The sequence below is a fragment of the Leiobunum rupestre genome, chromosome 6 (genome assembly GCF_980474605.1).
Source record: "Leiobunum rupestre chromosome 6, qqLeiRupe1.1.hap1, whole genome shotgun sequence".
Taxonomy (NCBI): domain Eukaryota; kingdom Metazoa; phylum Arthropoda; class Arachnida; order Opiliones; family Sclerosomatidae; genus Leiobunum; species Leiobunum rupestre.
Genome location: NC_143389.1, coordinates 2087962 through 2109646, shown reverse-complemented (window position 1 = coordinate 2109646; position 21685 = coordinate 2087962). Strand labels below are relative to the sequence as shown.

General features: G+C 49.1%; 30 non-coding genes across 30 annotated transcripts; all 30 read left to right on the top strand.

Annotated features, from left to right (window-relative positions):
* Window positions 1–269: 269 nt before the first annotated feature.
* TRNAA-AGC (transfer RNA alanine (anticodon AGC)) lies at window positions 270–342 on the top strand. Its single transcript has one exon. It is a non-coding gene; the product is annotated as a tRNA-Ala (tRNA).
* Window positions 343–944: 602 nt separating this feature from the next.
* On the top strand, window positions 945–1017 carry TRNAA-AGC (transfer RNA alanine (anticodon AGC)). Its single transcript has one exon. It is a non-coding gene; the product is annotated as a tRNA-Ala (tRNA).
* Window positions 1018–1355: 338 nt separating this feature from the next.
* On the top strand, window positions 1356–1428 carry TRNAA-AGC (transfer RNA alanine (anticodon AGC)). The gene has a single exon. It is a non-coding gene; the product is annotated as a tRNA-Ala (tRNA).
* A 64-nt stretch (window positions 1429–1492) lies between these two features.
* Window positions 1493–1565, top strand: TRNAA-AGC (transfer RNA alanine (anticodon AGC)). Its single transcript has one exon. It is a non-coding gene; the product is annotated as a tRNA-Ala (tRNA).
* A 338-nt stretch (window positions 1566–1903) lies between these two features.
* On the top strand, window positions 1904–1976 carry TRNAA-AGC (transfer RNA alanine (anticodon AGC)). The gene has a single exon. It is a non-coding gene; the product is annotated as a tRNA-Ala (tRNA).
* Window positions 1977–2314: 338 nt separating this feature from the next.
* TRNAA-AGC (transfer RNA alanine (anticodon AGC)) lies at window positions 2315–2387 on the top strand. The gene has a single exon. It is a non-coding gene; the product is annotated as a tRNA-Ala (tRNA).
* A 201-nt stretch (window positions 2388–2588) lies between these two features.
* Window positions 2589–2661, top strand: TRNAA-AGC (transfer RNA alanine (anticodon AGC)). The gene has a single exon. It is a non-coding gene; the product is annotated as a tRNA-Ala (tRNA).
* Window positions 2662–4085: 1424 nt separating this feature from the next.
* Window positions 4086–4158, top strand: TRNAA-AGC (transfer RNA alanine (anticodon AGC)). The gene has a single exon. It is a non-coding gene; the product is annotated as a tRNA-Ala (tRNA).
* Window positions 4159–4623: 465 nt separating this feature from the next.
* TRNAA-AGC (transfer RNA alanine (anticodon AGC)) lies at window positions 4624–4696 on the top strand. Its single transcript has one exon. It is a non-coding gene; the product is annotated as a tRNA-Ala (tRNA).
* An 865-nt stretch (window positions 4697–5561) lies between these two features.
* TRNAA-AGC (transfer RNA alanine (anticodon AGC)) lies at window positions 5562–5634 on the top strand. The gene has a single exon. It is a non-coding gene; the product is annotated as a tRNA-Ala (tRNA).
* Window positions 5635–5698: 64 nt separating this feature from the next.
* Window positions 5699–5771, top strand: TRNAA-AGC (transfer RNA alanine (anticodon AGC)). Its single transcript has one exon. It is a non-coding gene; the product is annotated as a tRNA-Ala (tRNA).
* A 337-nt stretch (window positions 5772–6108) lies between these two features.
* Window positions 6109–6181, top strand: TRNAA-AGC (transfer RNA alanine (anticodon AGC)). Its single transcript has one exon. It is a non-coding gene; the product is annotated as a tRNA-Ala (tRNA).
* Window positions 6182–6783: 602 nt separating this feature from the next.
* TRNAA-AGC (transfer RNA alanine (anticodon AGC)) lies at window positions 6784–6856 on the top strand. The gene has a single exon. It is a non-coding gene; the product is annotated as a tRNA-Ala (tRNA).
* Window positions 6857–7721: 865 nt separating this feature from the next.
* Window positions 7722–7794, top strand: TRNAA-AGC (transfer RNA alanine (anticodon AGC)). Its single transcript has one exon. It is a non-coding gene; the product is annotated as a tRNA-Ala (tRNA).
* Window positions 7795–7995: 201 nt separating this feature from the next.
* Window positions 7996–8068, top strand: TRNAA-AGC (transfer RNA alanine (anticodon AGC)). The gene has a single exon. It is a non-coding gene; the product is annotated as a tRNA-Ala (tRNA).
* A 1140-nt stretch (window positions 8069–9208) lies between these two features.
* Window positions 9209–9281, top strand: TRNAA-AGC (transfer RNA alanine (anticodon AGC)). Its single transcript has one exon. It is a non-coding gene; the product is annotated as a tRNA-Ala (tRNA).
* Window positions 9282–9345: 64 nt separating this feature from the next.
* On the top strand, window positions 9346–9418 carry TRNAA-AGC (transfer RNA alanine (anticodon AGC)). Its single transcript has one exon. It is a non-coding gene; the product is annotated as a tRNA-Ala (tRNA).
* A 1013-nt stretch (window positions 9419–10431) lies between these two features.
* On the top strand, window positions 10432–10504 carry TRNAA-AGC (transfer RNA alanine (anticodon AGC)). Its single transcript has one exon. It is a non-coding gene; the product is annotated as a tRNA-Ala (tRNA).
* Window positions 10505–10969: 465 nt separating this feature from the next.
* On the top strand, window positions 10970–11042 carry TRNAA-AGC (transfer RNA alanine (anticodon AGC)). The gene has a single exon. It is a non-coding gene; the product is annotated as a tRNA-Ala (tRNA).
* Window positions 11043–11106: 64 nt separating this feature from the next.
* Window positions 11107–11179, top strand: TRNAA-AGC (transfer RNA alanine (anticodon AGC)). The gene has a single exon. It is a non-coding gene; the product is annotated as a tRNA-Ala (tRNA).
* A 64-nt stretch (window positions 11180–11243) lies between these two features.
* Window positions 11244–11316, top strand: TRNAA-AGC (transfer RNA alanine (anticodon AGC)). The gene has a single exon. It is a non-coding gene; the product is annotated as a tRNA-Ala (tRNA).
* Window positions 11317–12192: 876 nt separating this feature from the next.
* TRNAA-AGC (transfer RNA alanine (anticodon AGC)) lies at window positions 12193–12265 on the top strand. Its single transcript has one exon. It is a non-coding gene; the product is annotated as a tRNA-Ala (tRNA).
* A 475-nt stretch (window positions 12266–12740) lies between these two features.
* On the top strand, window positions 12741–12813 carry TRNAA-AGC (transfer RNA alanine (anticodon AGC)). The gene has a single exon. It is a non-coding gene; the product is annotated as a tRNA-Ala (tRNA).
* Window positions 12814–13014: 201 nt separating this feature from the next.
* TRNAA-AGC (transfer RNA alanine (anticodon AGC)) lies at window positions 13015–13087 on the top strand. Its single transcript has one exon. It is a non-coding gene; the product is annotated as a tRNA-Ala (tRNA).
* A 2224-nt stretch (window positions 13088–15311) lies between these two features.
* Window positions 15312–15384, top strand: TRNAA-AGC (transfer RNA alanine (anticodon AGC)). The gene has a single exon. It is a non-coding gene; the product is annotated as a tRNA-Ala (tRNA).
* A 337-nt stretch (window positions 15385–15721) lies between these two features.
* On the top strand, window positions 15722–15794 carry TRNAA-AGC (transfer RNA alanine (anticodon AGC)). Its single transcript has one exon. It is a non-coding gene; the product is annotated as a tRNA-Ala (tRNA).
* A 474-nt stretch (window positions 15795–16268) lies between these two features.
* Window positions 16269–16341, top strand: TRNAA-AGC (transfer RNA alanine (anticodon AGC)). Its single transcript has one exon. It is a non-coding gene; the product is annotated as a tRNA-Ala (tRNA).
* A 1023-nt stretch (window positions 16342–17364) lies between these two features.
* Window positions 17365–17437, top strand: TRNAA-AGC (transfer RNA alanine (anticodon AGC)). The gene has a single exon. It is a non-coding gene; the product is annotated as a tRNA-Ala (tRNA).
* A 337-nt stretch (window positions 17438–17774) lies between these two features.
* On the top strand, window positions 17775–17847 carry TRNAA-AGC (transfer RNA alanine (anticodon AGC)). Its single transcript has one exon. It is a non-coding gene; the product is annotated as a tRNA-Ala (tRNA).
* A 3202-nt stretch (window positions 17848–21049) lies between these two features.
* TRNAA-AGC (transfer RNA alanine (anticodon AGC)) lies at window positions 21050–21122 on the top strand. The gene has a single exon. It is a non-coding gene; the product is annotated as a tRNA-Ala (tRNA).
* Window positions 21123–21685: the final 563 nt, after the last annotated feature.

Genomic DNA, 21685 nt, shown 5'->3' with positions numbered 1-21685 from the left:
CGTAGCTCAGATGGTAGAGCGCTCGCTTAGCATGCCAGAGGTAACATGATCAATGCCCGGCACCTCCAATGTAAACGAAATTTTCGGAACGGCGGTCTTACTCGACTAAACATTTAATTACTATGGTAAACAGGGGGCGTAGCTCAGATGGTAGAGCGCTTGCTTAGCATGAGAGAGGTACCGGGATCGATGCCCGGCGCCTCAAATAAAAACGAAATTTTCGGAACGACGGTCTTACTCGACTAAACATTTAATTACTATGGTAAACAGGGGGCGTAGCTCAGATGGTAGAGCGCTCGCTTAGCATGCGAGAGGTACCGGGATCGATGCCCGGCGCCTCCAATGTAAACGAAATTTTCGAAACGGCGGCCTTACTCGAGTAAACATTTAATTACTATGGTAACCAGTGGGCGTAGCTCAGATGGTAGAGCGCTCGCTTAGCATGCGAGAGGTACCGGGATCTATGCCCGGCGCCTAAAATGTAAACGAAATTTTCGGAACGGCGGTCTTACTCGACTAAACATTTAATAAATATGGTTTACAGGGGGCGTAGCTCTTATTTTAGAGCGCTCGCTTAGCATGCGAGAGGTACCGGGATCGATGCCAATGTAAACGAAATTTTCGGAACGGCTGTCTTACTCGACCAAACATTTAATTACTATGGTAAACAGGGGGCGTAGCTCAGATGGTAGAGCGCTCGCTAAGCATGCGAGAGGTACCGGGATCGATGCCCGGCGCCTCCAATGTAAACGAAATTTTCGGAACGGCTGTCTTACTCGACCAAACATTTAATTACTATGGTAAACCGGGGGCGTAGCTCAGATGGTAGAGCGCTCGCTTAGCATGCGAGAGGTAGCGGGATCGATGCCCGGCGCCTCCAATGTAAACGAAATTTTCGGAACGGTGGTCTTACTCGACTAAACATTTAATTACTATGGTAAACAGGGGGCGTAGCTCAGATGGTAGAGCGCTCGCTTAGCATGCGAGAGGTACCGGGATCGATGCCCGGCGCCTCCAATGTAAACGAAATTTTCGGAACGGCGGTCTTACTCGACTAAACATTTAATTACTATGGTAAACAGGGGGCGTAGCTTAGATGGTAGAGCGCTCGCTAAGCATGCGAGAGGTACCGGGATCGATGCCCGGCGCCTCCAATGTAAACGAAATTTTCGGAACGGCTGTCTTACTCGACCAAACATTTAATTACTATGGTAAACCGGGGGCGTAGCTCAGATGGTAGAGCGCTCGCTTAGCATGCGAGAGGTAGCGGAATCGATGCCCGGCGCCTCCAATGTAAACGAAATTTTCGGAACGGTGGTCTTACTCGACTAAACATTTAATTACTATGGTAAACAGGGGGCGTAGCTCAGATGGTAGAGCGCTCGCTTAGCATGCGAGAGGTACCGGGATCGATGCCCGGCGCCTCCAATGTAAACGAAATTTTCGGAACGGCGGTCTTACTCGACTAAACATTTAATTACTATGGTAAACAGGGGGCGTAGCTCGGATGGTAGAGCGCTCGCTTAGCATGCGAGAGGTACCGGGATCGATGCCCGGCGCCTCCAATGTAAACGAAATTTTCGGAACGATGGTCTTACTCGACTAAACATTTAATTACTATGGTAAACAGGGGGCGTAGCTCAGATGGTAGAGCGCTCGCTAAGCATGCGAGAGGTACCGGGATCGATGCCCGGCGCCTCCAATGTAAACGAAATTTTCGGAACGGCTGTCTTACTCGACCAAACATTTAATTACTATGGTAAACCGGGGGCGTAGCTCAGATGGTAGAGCGCTCGCTTAGCATGCGAGAGGTAGCGGGATAGATGCCCGGCGCCTCCAATGTAAACGAAATTTTCGGAACGGTGGTCTTACTCGACTAAACATTTAATTACTATGGTAAACAGGGGGCGTAGCTCAGATGGTAGAGCGCTCGCTTAGCATGCGAGAGGTACCGGGATCGATGCCCGGCGCCTCCAATGTAAACGAAATTTTCGGAACGGCGGTCTTACTCGACTAAACATTTAATTACTATGGTAAACAGGGGGCGTAGCTTAGATGGTAGAGCGTTCGCTAAGCATGCGAGAGGTACCGGGATCGATGCCCGGCGCCTCCAATGTAAACGAAATTTTCGGAACGGCTGTCTTACTCGACCAAACATTTAATTACTATGGTAAACAGGGGTCGTAGCTTAGATGGTAGAGCGCTCGCTTAGCATGCGAGAGGTACCGGGATCGATGCCCGGCGCCTCCAATGTAAACGAAATTTTCGGAACGGCGGTCTTACTCGACTAAACATTTAATTACTATGGTAAACAGGGGGCGTAGCTCAGATGGTAGAGCGCTCGCTTAGCATGCGAGAGGTACCGGGATCGATGCCCGGCGCCTCCAATGTAAACGAAATTTTCGGAACGGCGGTCTTACTCGACTAAACATTTAATTACTATGGTAAACAGGGGGCGTAGCTCAGATGGTAGAGCGCTCGCTTAGCATGCCAGAGGTAACATGATCAATGCCCGGCACCTCCAATGTAAACGAAATTTTCGGAACGGCGGTCTTACTCGACTAAACATTTAATTACTATGGTAAACAGGGGGCGTAGCTCAGATGGTAGAGCGCTCGCTTAGCATGCGAGAGGTACCGGGATCGATGCCCGGCGCCTCCAATGTAAACGAAATTTTCGGAACGGCGGTCTTACTCGACTAAACATTTAATTACTATGGTAAACAGGGGGCGTAGCTCAGATGGTAGAGCGCTCGCTTAGCATGCCAGAGGTAACATGATCAATGCCCGGCACCTCCAATGTAAACGAAATTTTCGGAACGGCGGTCTTACTCGACTAAACATTTAATTACTATGGTAAACAGGGGGCGTAGCTCAGATGGTAGAGCGCTTGCTTAGCATGAGAGAGGTACCGGGATCGATGCCCGGCGCCTCAAATAAAAACGAAATTTTCGGAACGACGGTCTTACTCGACTAAACATTTAATTACTATGGTAAACAGGGGGCGTAGCTCAGATTGTAGAGCGCTCGCTTAGCATGCGAGAGGTACCGGGATCGATGCCCGGCGCCTCCAATGTAAACGAAATTTTCGAAACGGCGGCCTTACTCGAGTAAACATTTAATTACTATGGTAACCAGTGGGCGTAGCTCAGATGGTAGAGCGCTCGCTTAGCATGCGAGAGGTACCGGGATCTATGCCCGGCGCCTAAAATGTAAACGAAATTTTCGGAACGGCGGTCTTACTCGACTAAACATTTAATAAATATGGTTTACAGGGGGCGTAGCTCTTATTTTAGAGCGCTCGCTTAGCATGCGAGAGGTACCGGGATCGATGCCAATGTAAACGAAATTTTCGGAACGGCTGTCTTACTCGACCAAACATTTAATTACTATGGTAAACAGGGGGCGTAGCTAAGATGGTAGAGCGTTCGCTAAGCATGCGAGAGGTACCGGGATCGATGCCCGGCGCCTCCAATGTAAACGAAATTTTCGGAACGGTGGTCTTACTCGACTAAACATTTAATTACTATGGTAAACAGGGGGCGTAGCTCAGATGGTAGAGCGCTCGTTTAGCATGCGTGAGGTACCGGGATCGATGCCCGGCGCCTCCAATGTAAACGAAATTTTCGGAACGGCGGTTTTACTCGAATAAACATTTAATTACTATGGTATACAGGGGGCGTAGCTCAGATGGTAGAGCGCTCGCTTAGCATGCCAGAGGTACCGGGATCGATGCCCGGCGCCTCCAATGTAAACGAAATTTTCAGAACGGCGGTCTTACTCGACTAAACATTTAATTACTATGGTAAACAGGGGGCGTAGCTCAGATGGTAGAGCGCTCGCTTAGCATGCCAGAGGTAACATGATCAATGCCCGGCACCTCCAATGTAAACGAAATTTTCGGAACGGCGGTCTTACTCGACTAAACATTTAATTACTATGGTAAACAGGGGGCGTAGCTCAGATGGTAGAGCGCTTGCTTAGCATGAGAGAGGTACCGGGATCGATGCCCGGCGCCTCAAATAAAAACGAAATTTTCGGAACGACGGTCTTACTCGACTAAACATTTAATTACTATGGTAAACAGGGGGCGTAGCTCAGATGGTAGAGCGCTCGCTTAGCATGCGAGAGGTACCGGGATCGATGCCCGGCGCCTCCAATGTAAACGAAATTTTCGAAACGGCGGTCTTACTCGAGTAAACATTTAATTACTATGGTAACCAGTGGGCGTAGCTCAGATGGTAGAGCGCTCGCTTAGCATGCGAGAGGTACCGGGATCTATGCCCGGCGCCTAAAATGTAAACGAAATTTTCGGAACGGCGGTCTTACTCGACTAAACATTTAATAAATATGGTTTACAGGGGGCGTAGCTCTTATTTTAGAGCGCTCGCTTAGCATGCGAGAGGTACCGGGATCGATGCCAATGTAAACGAAATTTTCGGAACGGCTGTCTTACTCGACCAAACATTTAATTACTATGGTAAACAGGGGTCGTAGCTTAGATGGTAGAGCGCTCGCTTAGCATGCGAGAGGTACCGGGATCGATGCCCGGCGCCTCCAATGTAAACGAAATTTTCGGAACGGCGGTCTTACTCGACTAAACATTTAATTACTATGGTAAACAGGGGGCGTAGCTCAGATGGTAGAGCGCTCGCTTAGCATGCGAGAGGTACCGGGATCGATGCCCGGCGCCTCCACTGTAAACGAAATTTTCGGAACGGCGGTCTTACTCGACTAAACATTTAATTACTATGGTAAACAGGGGGCGTAGCTCAGATGGTAGAGCGCTCGCTTAGCATGCCAGAGGTAACATGATCGATGCCCGGCGCCTCCAATGTAAACGAAATTTTCGGAACGGCGGTCTTACTCGACTAAACATTTAATTATTATGGTAAACAGGGGGCGTAGCTTAGATGGTAGAGCGCTCGCTTAGCATGCGAGAGGTACCGGGATCGATGCCAATGTAAACGATATTTTCGGAACGGCTGTCTTACTCGACCAACATTTAATTACTATGGTAAACAGGGGGCGTAGCTTAGATGGTAGAGCGTTCGCTAAGCATGCGAGAGGTACCGGGATCGATGCCCGGCGCCTCCAATGTAAACGAAATTTTCGGAACGGTGGTCTTACTCGACTAAACATTTAATTACTACGGTAAACAAGGGGCGTAGCTCAGATGGTAGAGCGCTCGTTTAGCATGCGAGAGGTACCGGGATCGATGCCCGGCGCCTCCAATATAAACGAAATTTTCGGAACGGCGGTCTTACTCGACTAAACATTTAATAAATATGGTTTACAGGGGGCGTAGCTCTTATTTTAGAGCGCTTGCTTAGCATGCGAGAGGTACCGGGATCGATGCCAATGTAAACGAAATTTTCGGAACGGCTGTCTTACTCGACCAAACATTTAATTACTATGGTAAACAGGGGTCGTAGCTTAGATGGTAGAGCGCTCGCTTAGCATGCGAGAGGTACCGGGATCGATGCCCGGCGCCTCCAATGTAAACGAAATTTTCGGAACGGCGGTCTTACTCGACTAAACATTTAATTACTATGGTAAACAGGGGGCGTAGCTCAGATGGTAGAGCGCTCGCTTAGCATGCGAGAGGTACCGGGATCGATGCCCGGCGCCTCCAATGTAAACGAAATTTTCGGAACGGCGGTCTTACTCGACTAAACATTTAATTACTGCGGTAAACAGGGGGCGTAGCTCAGATGGTAGAGCGCTCGCTTAGCATGCGAGAGTTACCGGGATCGATTCCCGGCGCCTCCATTGTAAACGAAATTTTGGGAACGGCGATCTTACTTGACTAAACATTTAATTAATATGGTAAACAGGGGGCGTAGCTAAGATGGTAGAGCGCTCGCGTAGCATGCGAGAGGTACCGGGATCGATGCCCGACGCCTCCAATGTAAACGAAATTTTCGTAACGGCGGTCTTACTCGACTAAACATTTAATTAATATGGTAAACAGGGGGCGTAGCTCAGATGGTAGAGCACTTGCTAGCATGCGAGAGGTACCGGGATCGATGCCCGACGCCTCCAATGTAAACGAAATTTTCGGAACGACGGTCTTACTCGACTAAACATTTAATTACTATGGTAAACAGGGGGCGTAGCTCAGATGGTAGAGCGCTCGCTTAGCATGCGAGAGGTACCGGGATCGATGCCCGGCGCCTCCAATGTAAACGAAATTTTCGAAACGGCGGTCTTACTCGAGTAAACATTTAATTACTATGGTAACCAGTGGGCGTAGCTCAGATGGTAGAGCGCTCGCTTAGCATGCGAGAGGTACCGGGATCTATGCCCGGCGCCTAAAATGTAAACGAAATTTTCGGAACGGCGGTCTTACTCGAGTAAACATTTAATTACTATGGTAACCAGTGGGCGTAGCTCAGATGGTAGAGCGCTCGCTTAGCATGCGAGAGGTACCGGGATCTATGCCCGGCGCCTAAAATGTAAACGAAATTTTCGGAACGGCGGTCTTACTCGACTAAACATTTAATAAATATGGTTTACAGGGGGCGTAGCTCTTATTTTAGAGCGCTCGCTTAGCATGCGAGAGGTACCGGGATCGATGCCAATGTAAACGAAATTTTCGGAACGGCTGTCTTACTCGACCAAACATTTAATTACTATGGTAAACAGGGGTCGTAGCTTAGATGGTAGAGCGCTCGCTTAGCATGCGAGAGGTACCGGGATCGATGCCCGGCGCCTCCAATGTAAACGAAATTTTCGGAACGGCGGTCTTACTCGACTAAACATTTAATTACTATGGTAAACAGGGGGCGTAGCTCAGATGGTAGAGCGCTCGCTTAGCATGCGAGAGGTACCGGGATCGATGCCCGGCGCCTCCACTGTAAACGAAATTTTCGGAACGGCGGTCTTACTCGACTAAACATTTAATTACTATGGTAAACAGGGGGCGTAGCTCAGATGGTAGAGCGCTCGCTTAGCATGCCAGAGGTAACATGATCGATGCCCGGCGCCTCCAATGTAAACGAAATTTTCGGAACGGCGGTCTTACTCGACTAAACATTTAATTATTATGGTAAACAGGGGGCGTAGCTTAGATGGTAGAGCGCTCGCTTAGCATGCGAGAGGTACCGGGATCGATGCCAATGTAAACGATATTTTCGGAACGGCTGTCTTACTCGACCAACATTTAATTACTATGGTAAACAGGGGGCGTAGCTTAGATGGTAGAGCGTTCGCTAAGCATGCGAGAGGTACCGGGATCGATGCCCGGCGCCTCCAATGTAAACGAAATTTTCGGAACGGTGGTCTTACTCGACTAAACATTTAATTACTACGGTAAACAAGGGGCGTAGCTCAGATGGTAGAGCGCTCGTTTAGCATGCGAGAGGTACCGGGATCGATGCCCGGCGCCTCCAATATAAACGAAATTTTCGGAACGGCGGTCTTACTCGACTAAACATTTAATAAATATGGTTTACAGGGGGCGTAGCTCTTATTTTAGAGCGCTTGCTTAGCATGCGAGAGGTACCGGGATCGATGCCAATGTAAACGAAATTTTCGGAACGGCTGTCTTACTCGACCAAACATTTAATTACTATGGTAAACAGGGGTCGTAGCTTAGATGGTAGAGCGCTCGCTTAGCATGCGAGAGGTACCGGGATCGATGCCCGGCGCCTCCAATGTAAACGAAATTTTCGGAACGGCGGTCTTACTCGACTAAACATTTAATTACTATGGTAAACAGGGGGCGTAGCTCAGATGGTAGAGCGCTCGCTTAGCATGCGAGAGGTACCGGGATCGATGCCCGGCGCCTCCAATGTAAACGAAATTTTCGGAACGGCGGTCTTACTCCACTAAACATTTAATTACTATGGTAAACAGGGGGCGTAGCTCAGATGGTAGAGCGCTCGCTTAGCATGCCAGAGGTAACATGATCGATGCCCGGCGCCTCCAATGTAAACGAAATTTTCGGAACGGTGGTCTTACTCGACTAAACATTTAATTACTATGGTAAACAGGGGGCGTAGCTCAGTTGGTAGAGCGCTCGCTTAGCATGCGAGAGGTAACGGGATCGATGCCCGGCGCCTCCAATGTAAACGAAATTTTCGGAACGGCAGTCTTACTCGACTAAACATTTAATTACTTTGGTAAACAGGGGGCGTAGCTCAGATGGTAGAGCGCTCGCTTAGCATGCGAGAGGTACCGGGATCGATGCACGGCGCCTCCAATGTAAACGAAATTTTCGGAACGGCGGTCTTACTCGACTAAACCTTTAATTACTATGGTAAACAGGGGGCGTAGCTTAGATGGTAGAGCGCTCGCTTAGCATGCGAGAGGTACCGGGATCGATGCCAATGTAAACGAAATTTTCGGAACGGCTGTCTTACTCGACCAAACATTTAATTACTATGGTAAACAGGGGGCGTAGCTAAGATGGTAGAGCGTTCGCTAAGCATGCGAGAGGTACCGGGATCGATGCCCGGCGCCTCCAATGTAAACGAAATTTTCGGAACGGCGGTCTTACTCGACTAAACATTTAATTACTATGGTAAACAGGGGGCGTAGCTCAGATGGTAGAGCGCTCGCTTAGCATGCCAGAGGTAACATGATCGATGCCCGGCGCCTCCAATGTAAACGAAATTTTCGGAACGGCGGTCTTACTCGACTAAACATTTAATTATTATGGTAAACAGGGGGCGTAGCTTAGATGGTAGAGCGCTCGCTTAGCATGCGAGAGGTACCGGGATCGATGCCAATGTAAACGATATTTTCGGAACGGCTGTCTTACTCGACCAAACATTTAATTACTATGGTAAACAGGGGGCGTAGCTTAGATGGTAGAGCGTTCGCTAAGCATGCGAGAGGTACCGGGATCGATGCCCGGCGCCTACAATGTAAACGAAATTTTCGGAACGGTGGTCTTACTCGACTAAACATTTAATTACTACGGTAAACAAGGGGCGTAGCTCAGATGGTAGAGCGCTCGTTTAGCATGCGAGAGGTACTGGGATCGATGCCCGGCGCCTCCAATATAAACGAAATTTTCGGAACGGCGGTCTTACTCGACTAAACATTTAATTACTTTGGTAAACAGGGGGCGTAGCTCAGATGGTAGAGCGCTCGCTTAGCATGCCAGAGGTAACATGATCGATGCCCGGCGCCTCCGATGTATACGAAATTTTCGAAACGGTGGTCTTACTCGACTAAACATTTAATTACTATGGTAAACAGGGGGCGTAGCTCAGTTGGTAGAGCGCTCGCTTAGCATGCGAGAGGTAACGGGATCGATGCCCGGCGCCTCCAATGTAAACGAAATTTTCGGAACGGCAGTCTTACTCGACTAAACATTTAATTACTATGGTAAACAGGGGGCGTAGCTCAGATGGTAGAGCGCTCGCTTAGCATGCGAGAGGTACCGGGATCGATGCCCGGCGCCTCCAATGTAAACGAAATTTTGAGAACGGCGGTCTTACTCGACTAAACATTTAATTACTTTGGTAAACAGGGGGCGTAGCTCAGATGGTAGAGCGCTCGCTTAGCATGCGAGAGGTACCGGGATCGATGCACGGCGCCTCCAATGTAAACGAAATTTTCGGAACGGCGGTCTTACTCGACTAAACCTTTAATTACTATGGTAAACAGGGGGCGTAGCTTAGATGGTAGAGCGCTCGCTTAGCATGCGAGAGGTACCGGGATCGATGCCAATGTAAACGAAATTTTCGGAACGGCTGTCTTACTCGACCAAACATTTAATTACTATGGTAAACAGGGGGCGTAGCTAAGATGGTAGAGCGTTCGCTAAGCATGCGAGAGGTACCGGGATCGATGCCCGGCGCCTCCAATGTAAACGAAATTTTCGGAACGGTGGTCTTACTCGACTAAACATTTAATTACTATGGTAAACAGGGGGCGTAGCTCAGATGGTAGAGCGCTCGTTTAGCATGCGTGAGGTACGGGGATCGATGCCCGGCGCCTCCAATGTAAACGAAATTTTCGGAACGGCGGTTTTACTCGAATAAACATTTAATTACTATGGTATACAGGGGGCGTAGCTCAGATGGTAGAGCGCTCGCTTAGCATGCCAGAGGTACCGGGATCGATGCCCGGCGCCTCCAATGTAAACGAAATTTTCAGAACGGCGGTCTTACTCGACTAAACATTTAATTACTATGGTAAACAGGGGGCGTAGCTCAGATGGTAGAGCGCTCGCTTAGCATGCCAGAGGTAACATGATCAATGCCCGGCACCTCCAATGTAAACGAAATTTTCGGAACGGCGGTCTTACTCGACTAAACATTTAATTACTATGGTAAACAGGGGGCGTAGCTCAGATTTTAGAGCGCTTGCTTAGAATGAGAGAGGTACGGGGATCGATGCCCGGCGCCTCAAATAAAAACGAAATTTTCGGAACGACGGTCTTACTCGACTAAACATTTAATTACTATGGTAAACAGGGGGCGTAGCTCAGATGGTAGAGCGCTCGCTTAGCATGCGAGAGGTACCGGGATAGATGCCCGGCGCCTCCAATGTAAACGAAATTTTCGAAACGGCGGTCTTACTCGAGTAAACATTTAATTACTATGGTAACCAGTGGGCGTAGCTCAGATGGTAGAGCGCTCGCTTAGCATGCGAGAGGTACCGGGATCTATGCCCGGCGCCTAAAATGTAAACGAAATTTTCGGAACGGCGGTCTTACTCGACTAAACATTTAATAAATATGGTTTACAGGGGGCGTAGCTCTTATTTTAGAGCGCTCGCTTAGCATGCGAGAGGTACCGGGATCGATGCCAATGTAAACGAAATTTTCGGAACGGCTGTCTTACTCGACCAAACATTTAATTACTATGGTAAACAGGGGTCGTAGCTTAGATGGTAGAGCGTTCGCTAAGCATGCGAGAGGTACCGGGATCGATGCCCGGCGCCTCCAATGTAAACGAAATTTTCGGAACGGCGGTCTTACTCGACTAAACATTTAATTACTATGGTAAACAGGGGGCGTAGCTCAGATGGTAGAGCGCTCGCTTAGCATGCGAGAGGTACCGGGATCGATGCCCGGCGCCTCCAATGTAAACGAAATTTTCGGAACGGTGGTCTTACTCGACTAAACATTTAATTACTATGGTAAACAGGGGGCGTAGCTCAGATGGTAGAGCGCTCGCTTAGCATGCGAGAGGTACCGGGATCGATGCCCGGCGCCTCCAATGTAAACGAAATTTTCGGAACGGCGGTCTTACTCGACTAAACATTTAATTACTATGGTAAACAGGGGGCGTAGCTCAGATGGTAGAGCGCTCGCTTAGCATGCGAGAGGTACCGGGATCGATGCCCGGCGCCTCCAATGTAAACGAAATTTTCGGAACGGCGGTCTTACTCGACTAAACATTTAATTACTATGGTAAACAGGGGGCGTAGCTCAGATGGTAGAGCGCTCGCTTAGCATGCCAGAGGTAACATGATCGATGCCCGGCGCCTCCAATGTAAACGAAATTTTCGGAACGGCGGTCTTACTCGACTAAACATTTAATTATTATGGTAAACAGGGGGCGTAGCTTAGATGGTAGAGCGCTCGCTTAGCATGCGAGAGGTACCGGGATCGATGCCAATGTAAACGATATTTTCGGAACGGCTGTCTTACTCGACCAAACATTTAATTACTATGGTAAACAGGGGGCGTAGCTCAGATGGTAGAGCGGTCGTTTAGCATGCGTGAGGTACCGGGATCGATGCCCGGCGCCTCCAATGTAAACGAAATTTTCGGAACGGCGGTTTTACTCGAATAAACATTTAATTACTATGGTATACAGGGGGCGTAGCTCAGATGGTAGAGCGCTCGCTTAGCATGCCAGAGGTAACATGATCGATGCCCGGCGCCTCCAATGTATACCAAATTTTCGAAACGGCGGTCTTACTCGACTAAACATTTAATTACTATGGTAAACAGGGGGCGTAGCTCAGATGGTAGAGCGCTCGCTTAGCATGCAAGAGGTAACGGGATCGATGCCCGGCGCCTCCAATGTAAACGAAATTTTCGGAACGGCGGTCTTACTCGACTAAACATTTAATTACTATGGTAAACAGGGGGCGTAGCTCAGATGGTAGAGTGCTCGCTTAGCATGCGAGAGGTACCGGGATCGATGCCCAACGCCTCCAATGTCAACGAAATTTTCGGAACGGCGGTCTTACTCGACTAAACATTTAATTACTATGGTAAACAGGGGGCGTAGCTCAGATGGTAGAGCGCTCGCTTAGCATGCGAGAGGTACCGGGATCGATGCCCGGCGCCTCCAATGTAAACGAAATTTTCGGAACGGCGGTCTTACTCGACTAAACATTTAATTACTATGGTAAACAGGGGGCGTAGCTCAGATGGTAGAGCGCTCGTTTAGCATGCGTGAGGTACCGGGATCGATGCCCGGCGCCTCCAATGTAAACGAAATTTTCGGAACGGCGGTTTTACTCGACTAAACATTTAATTACTATGGTATACAGGGGGCGTAGCTCAGATGGTAGAGCGCTCGCTTAGCATGCCAGAGGTAACATGATCGATGCCCGGCGCCTCCAATGTATACCAAATTTTCGAAACGGCGGTCTTACTCGACTAAACATTTAATTACTATGGTAAACAGGGGGCGTAGCTCAGATGGTAGAGCGCTCGCTTAGCATGTGAGAGGTACCGGGATCGATGCCCGACGCCTCCAATGTCAACGAAATTTTCGGAACGGCGGTCTTACTCGACTAAACATTTAATTACTATGGTAAACAGGGGGCGTAGCTCAGATGGTAGAGCGCTCGCTTAGCATGCGAGAGGTACCGGGATCGATGCCCGGCGCCTCCAATGTAAACGAAATTTTCGGAACGGCGGTCTTACTCGACTAAACATTTAATTACTATGGTAAACAGGGGGCGTAGATCAGATGGTAGAGCGCTCGCTTAGCATGAGAGAGGTAACGGGATCGATGCCCGGCGCCTCCAATGTAAAAGAAATTTAAGGAACGGCGGTCTTACTCGACTAAACATTTAATTACTATGGTAAACAGGGGGCGTAGCTCAGATGGTAGAGCGCTCGCTTAGCATGCGAGAGGTAACGGGATCGATGCCCGGCGCCTCCAATGTAAAAGAAATTTAAGGAACGGCGGTCTTACTCGACTAAACATTTAATTACTATGGTAAACAGGGGGCGTAGCTCAGATGGTAGAGCGCTCGCTTAGCATGCCAGAGGTAACATGATCGATGCCCGGCGCCTCCAATGTAAACGAAATTTTCGGAACGGCGGTCTTACTCGACTAAACATTTAATTATTATGGTAAACAGGGGGCGTAGATTAGATGGTAGAGCGCTCGCTTAGCATGCGAGAGGTACCGGGATCGATGCCAATGTAAACGAAATTTTCGGAACGGCTGTCTTACTCGACCAAACATTTAATTACTATGGTAAACAGGGGGCGTAGCTTAGATGGTAGAGCGCTCGCTAAGCATGCGAGAGGTACCGGGATCGATGCCCGGCGCCTCCAATGTAAACGAAATTTTCGGAACGGTGGTCTTACTCGACTAAACATTTAATTACTATGGTAAACAGGGGGCGTAGCTCAGATGGTAGAGCGCTCGTTTAGCATGCGAGAGGTACCGCGATCGATGCCCGGCGCCTCCAATGTAAACGAAATTTTCGGAACGGCGGTCTTACTCGACTAAACATTTAATTACTATGGTAAACAGGGGGCGTAGCTCAGATGGTAGAGCGCTCGCTTAGCATGCCAGAGGTAACATGATCGATGCCCGGCGCCTCCAATGTATACGAAATTTTCGAAACGGCGGTCTTACTCGACTAAATATTTAATTACTATGGTAAACAGGGGCGTAGCTCAGGTGGTAGAGCGCTCGCTTAGCATGCGAGAGGTACCGGGATTGATGCCCGGCGCCTCCAATGTAAACGAAATTTTCGGAACGGCGGTCTTACTCGACTAAACATTTAATTACTATGGTAAACAGGGGGCGTAGCTCAGATGGTAGAGCGCTCGCTTAGCATGCCAGAGGTAACATGATCGATGCCCGGCGCCTCCAATGTAAACGAAATTTTCGGAACGGCGGTCTTACTCGACTAAACATTTAATTACTGTGGTAAACAGGGGGCGTAGCTTAGATGGTAGAGCGCTCGCTTAGCATGCGAGAGGTACCGGGATCGATGCCAATGTAAACGAAATTTTCGGAACGGTGGTCTTACTCGACTAAACTTTTAATTACTATGGTAAACAGGGGGCGTAGCTCAGATGGTAGAGCGCTCGTTTAGCATGCGAGAGGTACCGGGGTCGATGCCCGGCGCCTCCAATATAAACGAAATTTTCGGAACGGCGGTCTTACTCGACTAAACATTTTATTACTTTGGTAAACAGGGGGCCTAGCTCAGATGGTAGAGCGCTCGCTTAGCATGCCAGAGGTAACATGATCGATGCTCGGCGCCTCCAATGTATACGAAATTTTCAAAATGGCGGTCTTACTCGACTAAACATTTAATTATGTGGTAAACAGGGGGCGTAGCTCAGATGGTAGAGCGCTCATTTAGCATGCGAGAGGTAACGGGATCGATGCACGGCGCCTCCAACGTAAACGAAATTTTCGGAACGGCGGTCTTACTCGACTAAACATTTAATTACTATGGTAAACAGGGGGCGTAGCTTAGATGGTAGAGCGCTCGCTTAGCATGCGAGAGGTACCGGGATCGATGCCAATGTAAACGAAATTTTCGGAACGGCTGTCTTACTCGACCAAACATTTAATTACTATGGTAAACAGGGGGCGTAGCTAAGATGGTAGAGCGTTCGCTAAGCATGCGAGAGGTACCGGGATCCATGCCCGGCGCCTCCAATGTAAACGAAATTTTCGGAACGGTGGTCTTACTCGACTAAACATTTAATTACTATGGTAAACAGGGGGCGTAGCTCAGATGGTAGAGCGCTCGTTTAGCATGCGTGAGGTACCGGGATCAATGCCCGGCGCCTCCAATGTAAACGAAATTTTCGGAACGGCGGTCTTACTCGACTAAACATTTAATTACTATGGTATACAGGGGGCGTAGCTCAGATGGTAGAGCGCTCGCTAAGCATGCCAGAGGTAACATGATCGATGCCCGGCGCCTCCAATGTATACCAAATTTTCGAAACGGCGGTCTTACTCGACTAAACATTTAATTACTATGGTAAACAGGGGGCGTAGCTCAGATGGTAGAGCGCTCGCTTAGCATGCAAGAGGTAACGGGATCGATGCCCGGCGCCTCCAATGTAAACGAAATTTTCGGAACGGCGGTCTTACTCGACTAAACATTTAATTACTATGGTAAACAGGGGGCGTAGCTCAGATGGTAGAGCGCTCGCTTAGCATGCGAGAGGTACCGGGATCGATGCCCGACGCCTCCAATGTATACGAAATTTTCAAAACGGCGGTCTTACTCGACTAAACATTTAATTATGTGGTAAACAGGGGGCGTAGCTCAGATGGTAGAGCGCTCGCTAAGCATGCCAGAGGTAACATGATCGATGCCCGGCGCCTCCAATGTATACCAAATTTTCGAAACGGCGGTCTTACTCGACTAAACATTTAATTACTATGGTAAACAGGGGGCGTAGCTCAGATGGTAGAGCGCTCGCTTAGCATGCAAGAGGTAACGGGATCGATGCCCGGCGCCTCCAATGTAAACGAAATTTTCGGAACGGCGGTCTTACTCGACTAAACATTTAATTACTATGGTAAACAGGGGGCGTAGCTCAGATGGTAGAGCGCTCGCTTAGCATGCGAGAGGTACCGGGATCGATGCCCGACGCCTCCAATGTATACGAAATTTTCAAAACGGAGGTCTTACTCGACTAAACATTTAATTATGTGGTAAACAGGGGGCGTAGCTCAGATGGTAGAGCGCTCATTTAGCATGCGAGAGGTAACGGGATCGATGCCCGGCGCCTCCAATGTAAACGAAATTTTCGGAACGGCGGTCTTACTCGACTAAACATTTAATTACTATGGTAAACAGGGGGCGTAGCTCAGATGGTAGAGCGCTCGCTTAGCATGCCAGAGGTAACGGGATCGATGCCCGGCGCCTCCAATGTAAACGAAATTTTCGGAACGGCGGTCTTACTCGACTAAACATTTAATTACTATGGTAAACAAGGGGCGTAGCTCAGATGGTAGAGCGCTCGCTTAGCATGCGAGAGGTAACGGGATCGATGCCAGGCGCCTCCAATGTAAACGAAATTTTCGGAACGGCGGTCTTACTCGACAAAACATTTAATTACTATGGTAAACAGGGGGCGTAGCTCAGATGGTAGAGCGCTCGCTTAGCATGCGAGAGGTACCGGGATCGATGCCCGGCGCCTCCAATGTAAACGAAATTTTCGGAACGGCGGTCTTACTCGACAAAACATTTAATTACTATGGTAAACATGGGGCGTAGCTCAGATGGTAGAGCGCTCGCTTAGCATGCGAGAGGTACCGGGATCGATGCCCGGCGCCTCCAATGTAAACGAAATTTTCGGAACGGCGGTCTTACTCGACTAAACATTTAATTACTATGGTAAACAGGGGGCGTAGCTCAGATGGTAGAGCGCTCGTTTAGCATGCGTGAGGTACCGGGATCGATGCCCAGCGCCTCCAATGTAAACGAAATTTTCGGAACGGCGGTCTTACTCGACTAAACATTTAATTACTATGGTAAACAGGGGGCGTAGCTCAGATGGTAGAGCGCTCGCTTAGCATTCCAGAGGTAACGGGATCGATGCCCGGCGCCTCCAATGTAAACGAAATTTTCGGAACGGCGGTCTTACTCGACTAAACATTTAATTACTATGGTAAACAAGGGGCGTAGCTCAGATGGTAGAGCGCTCGCTTAGCATGCGAGAGGTAACGGGATCGATGCCCGGCGCCTCCAATGTAAACGAAATTTTCGGAACGGCGGTCTTACTCGACAAAACATTTAATTACTATGGTAAACAAGGGGCGTAGCTCAGATGGTAGAGCGCTCGTTTAGCATGCGTGAGGTACCGGGATCAATGCCCGGCGCCTCCAATGTAAACGAAATTTTCGGAACGGCGGTCTTACTCGACTAAACATTTAATTACTATGGTATACAGGGGGCGTAGCTCAGATGGTAGAGCGCTCGCTAAGCATGCCAGAGGTAACATGATCGATGCCCGGCGCCTCCAATGTATACCAAATTTTCGAAACGGCGGTCTTACTCGACTAAACATTTAATTACTATGGTAAACAGGGGGCGTAGCTCAGATGGTAGAGCGCTCGCTTAGCATGCAAGAGGTAACGGGATCGATGCCCGGCGCCTCCAATGTAAACGAAATTTTCGGAACGGCGGTCTTACTCGACTAAACATTTAATTACTATGGTAAACAGGGGGCGTAGCTCAGATGGTAGAGCGCTCGCTTAGCATGCGAGAGGTACCGGGATCGATGCCCGACGCCTCCAATGTATACGAAATTTTCAAAACGGCGGTCTTACTCGACTAAACATTTAATTATGTGGTAAACAGGGGGCGTAGCTCAGATGGTAGAGCGCTCGCTAAGCATGCCAGAGGTAACATGATCGATGCCCGGTGCCTCCAATGTATACCAAATTTTCGAAACGGCGGTCTTACTCGACTAAACATTTAATTACTATGGTAAACAGGGGGCGTAGCTCAGATGGTAGAGCGCTCGCTTAGCATGCAAGAGGTAACGGGATCGATGCCCGGCGCCTCCAATGTAAACGAAATTTTCGGAACGGCGGTCTTACTCGACTAAACATTTAATTACTATGGTAAACAGGGGGCGTAGCTCAGATGGTAGAGCGCTCGCTTAGCATGCGAGAGGTACCGGGATCGATGCCCGACGCCTCCAATGTATACGAAATTTTCAAAACGGAGGTCTTACTCGACTAAACATTTAATTATGTGGTAAACAGGGGGCGTAGCTCAGATGGTAGAGCGCTCATTTAGCATGCGAGAGGTAACGGGATCGATGCCCGGCGCCTCCAATGTAAACGAAATTTTCGGAACGGCGGTCTTACTCGACTAAACATTTAATTACTATGGTAAACAGGGGGCGTAGCTCAGATGGTAGAGCGCTCGCTTAGCATGCCAGAGGTAACGGGATCGATGCCCGGCGCCTCCAATGTAAACGAAATTTTCGGAACGGCGGTCTTACTCGACTAAACATTTAATTACTATGGTAAACAAGGGGCGTAGCTCAGATGGTAGAGCGCTCGCTTAGCATGCGAGAGGTAACGGGATCGATGCCAGGCGCCTCCAATGTAAACGAAATTTTCGGAACGGCGGTCTTACTCGACAAAACATTTAATTACTATGGTAAACAGGGGGCGTAGCTCAGATGGTGGAGCGCTCGCTTAGCATGCGAGAGGTACCGGGATCGATGCCCGGCGCCTCCAATGTAAACGAAATTTTCGGAACGGCGGTCTTACTCGACAAAACATTTAATTACTATGGTAAACATGGGGCGTAGCTCAGATGGTAGAGCGCTCGCTTAGCATGCGAGAGGTACCGGGATCGATGCCCGGCGCCTCCAATGTAAACGAAATTTTCGGAACGGCGGTCTTACTCGACTAAACATTTAATTACTATGGTAAACAGGGGGCGTAGCTCAGATGGTAGAGCGCTCGTTTAGCATGCGTGAGGTACCGGGATCGATGCCCAGCGCCTCCAATGTAAACGAAATTTTCGGAACGGCGGTCTTACTCGACTAAACATTTAATTACTATGGTAAACAGGGGGCGTAGCTCAGATGGTAGAGCGCTCGCTTAGCATGCCAGAGGTAACGGGATCGATGCCCGGCGCCTCCAATGTAAACGAAATTTTCGGAACGGCGGTCTTACTCGACTAAACATTTAATTACTATGGTAAACAAGGGGCGTAGCTCAGATGGTAGAGCGCTCGCTTAGCATGCGAGAGGTAACGGGATCGATGCCCGGCGCCTCCAATGTAAACGAAATTTTCGGAACGGCGGTCTTACTCGACAAAACATTTAATTACTATGGTAAACAAGGGGCGTAGCTCAGATGGTAGAGCGCTCGCTTAGCATGCGAGAGGTAACGGGATCGATGCCCGGCGCCTCCAATGTAAACGAAATTTTCGGAACGGCGGTCTTACTCGACAAAACATTTAATTACTATGGTAAACATGGGGCGTAGCTCAGATGGTAGAGCGCTCGCTTAGCATGCGAGAGGTAACGGGATCGATGCCCGGCGCCTCCAATGTAAACGAAATTTTCGGAACGGCGGTCTTACTCGACTAAACATTTAATTACTATGGTAAACAGGGGGCGTAGCTCAGATGGTAGAGCGCTCGTTTAGCATGCGTGAGGTACCGGGATCGATGCCCGGCGCCTCCAATGTAAACGAAATTTTCGGAACGGCGGTCTTACTCGACTAAACATTTAATTACTATGGTAAACAAGGGGCGTAGCTCAGATGGTAGAGCGCTCGCTTAGCATGCGAGAGGTAACGGGATCGATGCCCGGCGCCTCCAATGTATACGAAATTTTCGGAACGGCGCTCTTACTCGACAAAACATTTAATTACTATGGTAAACAAGGGGCGTAGCTCAGATGGTAGAGCGCTCGTTTAGCATGCGAGAGGTACCGGGATCGATGCCCGGCGTCTCCAATATAAACGAAATTTTCGGAACGGCGGTCTTACTCGACTAAACATTTTATTACTTTGGTAAACAGGGGGCCTAGCTCAGATGGTAGAGCGCTCGCTTAGCATGCCAGAGGTAACATGATCGATGCTCGGCGCCTCCAATGTATACGAAATTTTCAAAATGGCGGTCTTACTCGACTAAACATTTAATTATGTGGTAAACAGGGGGCGTAGCTCAGATGGTAGAGCGCTCATTTAGCATGCGAGAGGTAACGGGATCGATGCACGGCGCCTCCAACGTAAACGAAATTTTCGGAACGGCGGTCTTACTCGACTAAACATTTAATTACTATGGTAAACAGGGGGCGTAGCTTAGATGGTAGAGCGCTCGCTTAGCATGCGAGAGGTACCGGGATCGATGCCAATGTAAACGAAATTTTCGGAACGGCTGTCTTACTCGACCAAACATTTAATTACTATGGTAAACAGGGGGCGTAGCTAAGATGGTAGAGCGTTCGCTAAGCATGCGAGAGGTACCGGGATCCATGCCCGGCGCCTCCAATGTAAACGAAATTTTCGGAACGGTGGTCTTACTCGACTAAACATTTAATTACTATGGTAAACAGGGGGCGTAGCTCAGATGGTAGAGCGCTCGTTTAGCATGCGTGAGGTACCGGGATCAATGCCCGGCGCCTCCAATGTAAACGAAATTTTCGGAACGGCGGTCTTACTCGACTAAACATTTAATTACTATGGTATACAGGGGGCGTAGCTCAGATGGTAGAGCGCTCGCTAAGCATGCCAGAGGTAACATGATCGATGCCCGGCGCCTCCAATGTATACCAAATTTTCGAAACGGCGGTCTTACTCGACTAAACATTTAATTACTATGGTAAACAGGGGGCGTAGCTCAGATGGTAGAGCGCTCGCTTAGCATGCAAGAGGTAACGGGATCGATGCCCGGCGCCTCCAATGTAAACGAAATTTTCGGAACGGCGGTCTTACTCGACTAAACATTTAATTACTATGGTAAACAGGGGGCGTAGCTCAGATGGTAGAGCGCTCGCTTAGCATGCCAGAGGTAACATGATCGATGCTCGGCGCCTCCAATGTATACGAAATTGTCAAAACGGCGGTCTTACTCGACTAAACATTTAATTATGTGGTAAACAGGGGGCGTAGCTCAGATGGTAGAGCGCTCATTTAGCATGCGAGAGGTAACGGGATCGATGCCCGGTGCCTCCAATGTATACCAAATTTTCGAAACGGCGGTCTTACTCGACTAAACATTTAATTACTATGGTAAACAAGGGGCGTAGCTCAGATGGTAGAGCGCTCGCTTAGCATGCGAGAGGTAACGGGATCGATGCCCGGCGCCTCCAATGTAAACGAAATTTTCGGAACGGCGGTCTTACTCGACAAAACATTTAATTACTATGGTAAACAGGGGGCGTAGCTCAGATGGTAGAGCGCTCGCTTAGCATGCGAGAGGTACCGGGATCGATGCCCGGCGCCTCCAATGTAAACGAAATTTTCGGAACGGCGGTCTTACTCGACAAAACATTTAATTACTATGGTAAACATGGGGCGTAGCTCAGATGGTAGAGCGCTCGCTTAGCATGCGAGAGGTACCGGGATCGATGCCCGGCGCCTCCAATGTAAACGAAATTTTCGGAACGGCGGTCTTACTCGACTAAACATTTAATTACTATGGTAAACAGGGGGCGTAGCTCAGATGGTAGAGCGCTCGTTTAGCATGCGTGAGGTACCGGGATCGATGCCCAGCGCCTCCAATGTAAACGAAATTTTCGGAACGGCGGTCTTACTCGACTAAACATTTAATTACTATGGTAAATAAGGGGCGTAGCTCAGATGGTAGAGCGCTCGCTTAGCATGCGAGAGGTAACGGGATCGATGCCCGGCGCCTCCAATGTAAACGAAATTTTCGGAACGGCGGTCTTACTCGACAAAACATTTAATTACTATGGTAAACATGGGGCGTAGCTCAGATGGTAGAGCGCTCGCTTAGCATGCGAGAGGTAACGGGATCGATGCCCGGCGCCTCCAATGTAAACGAAATTT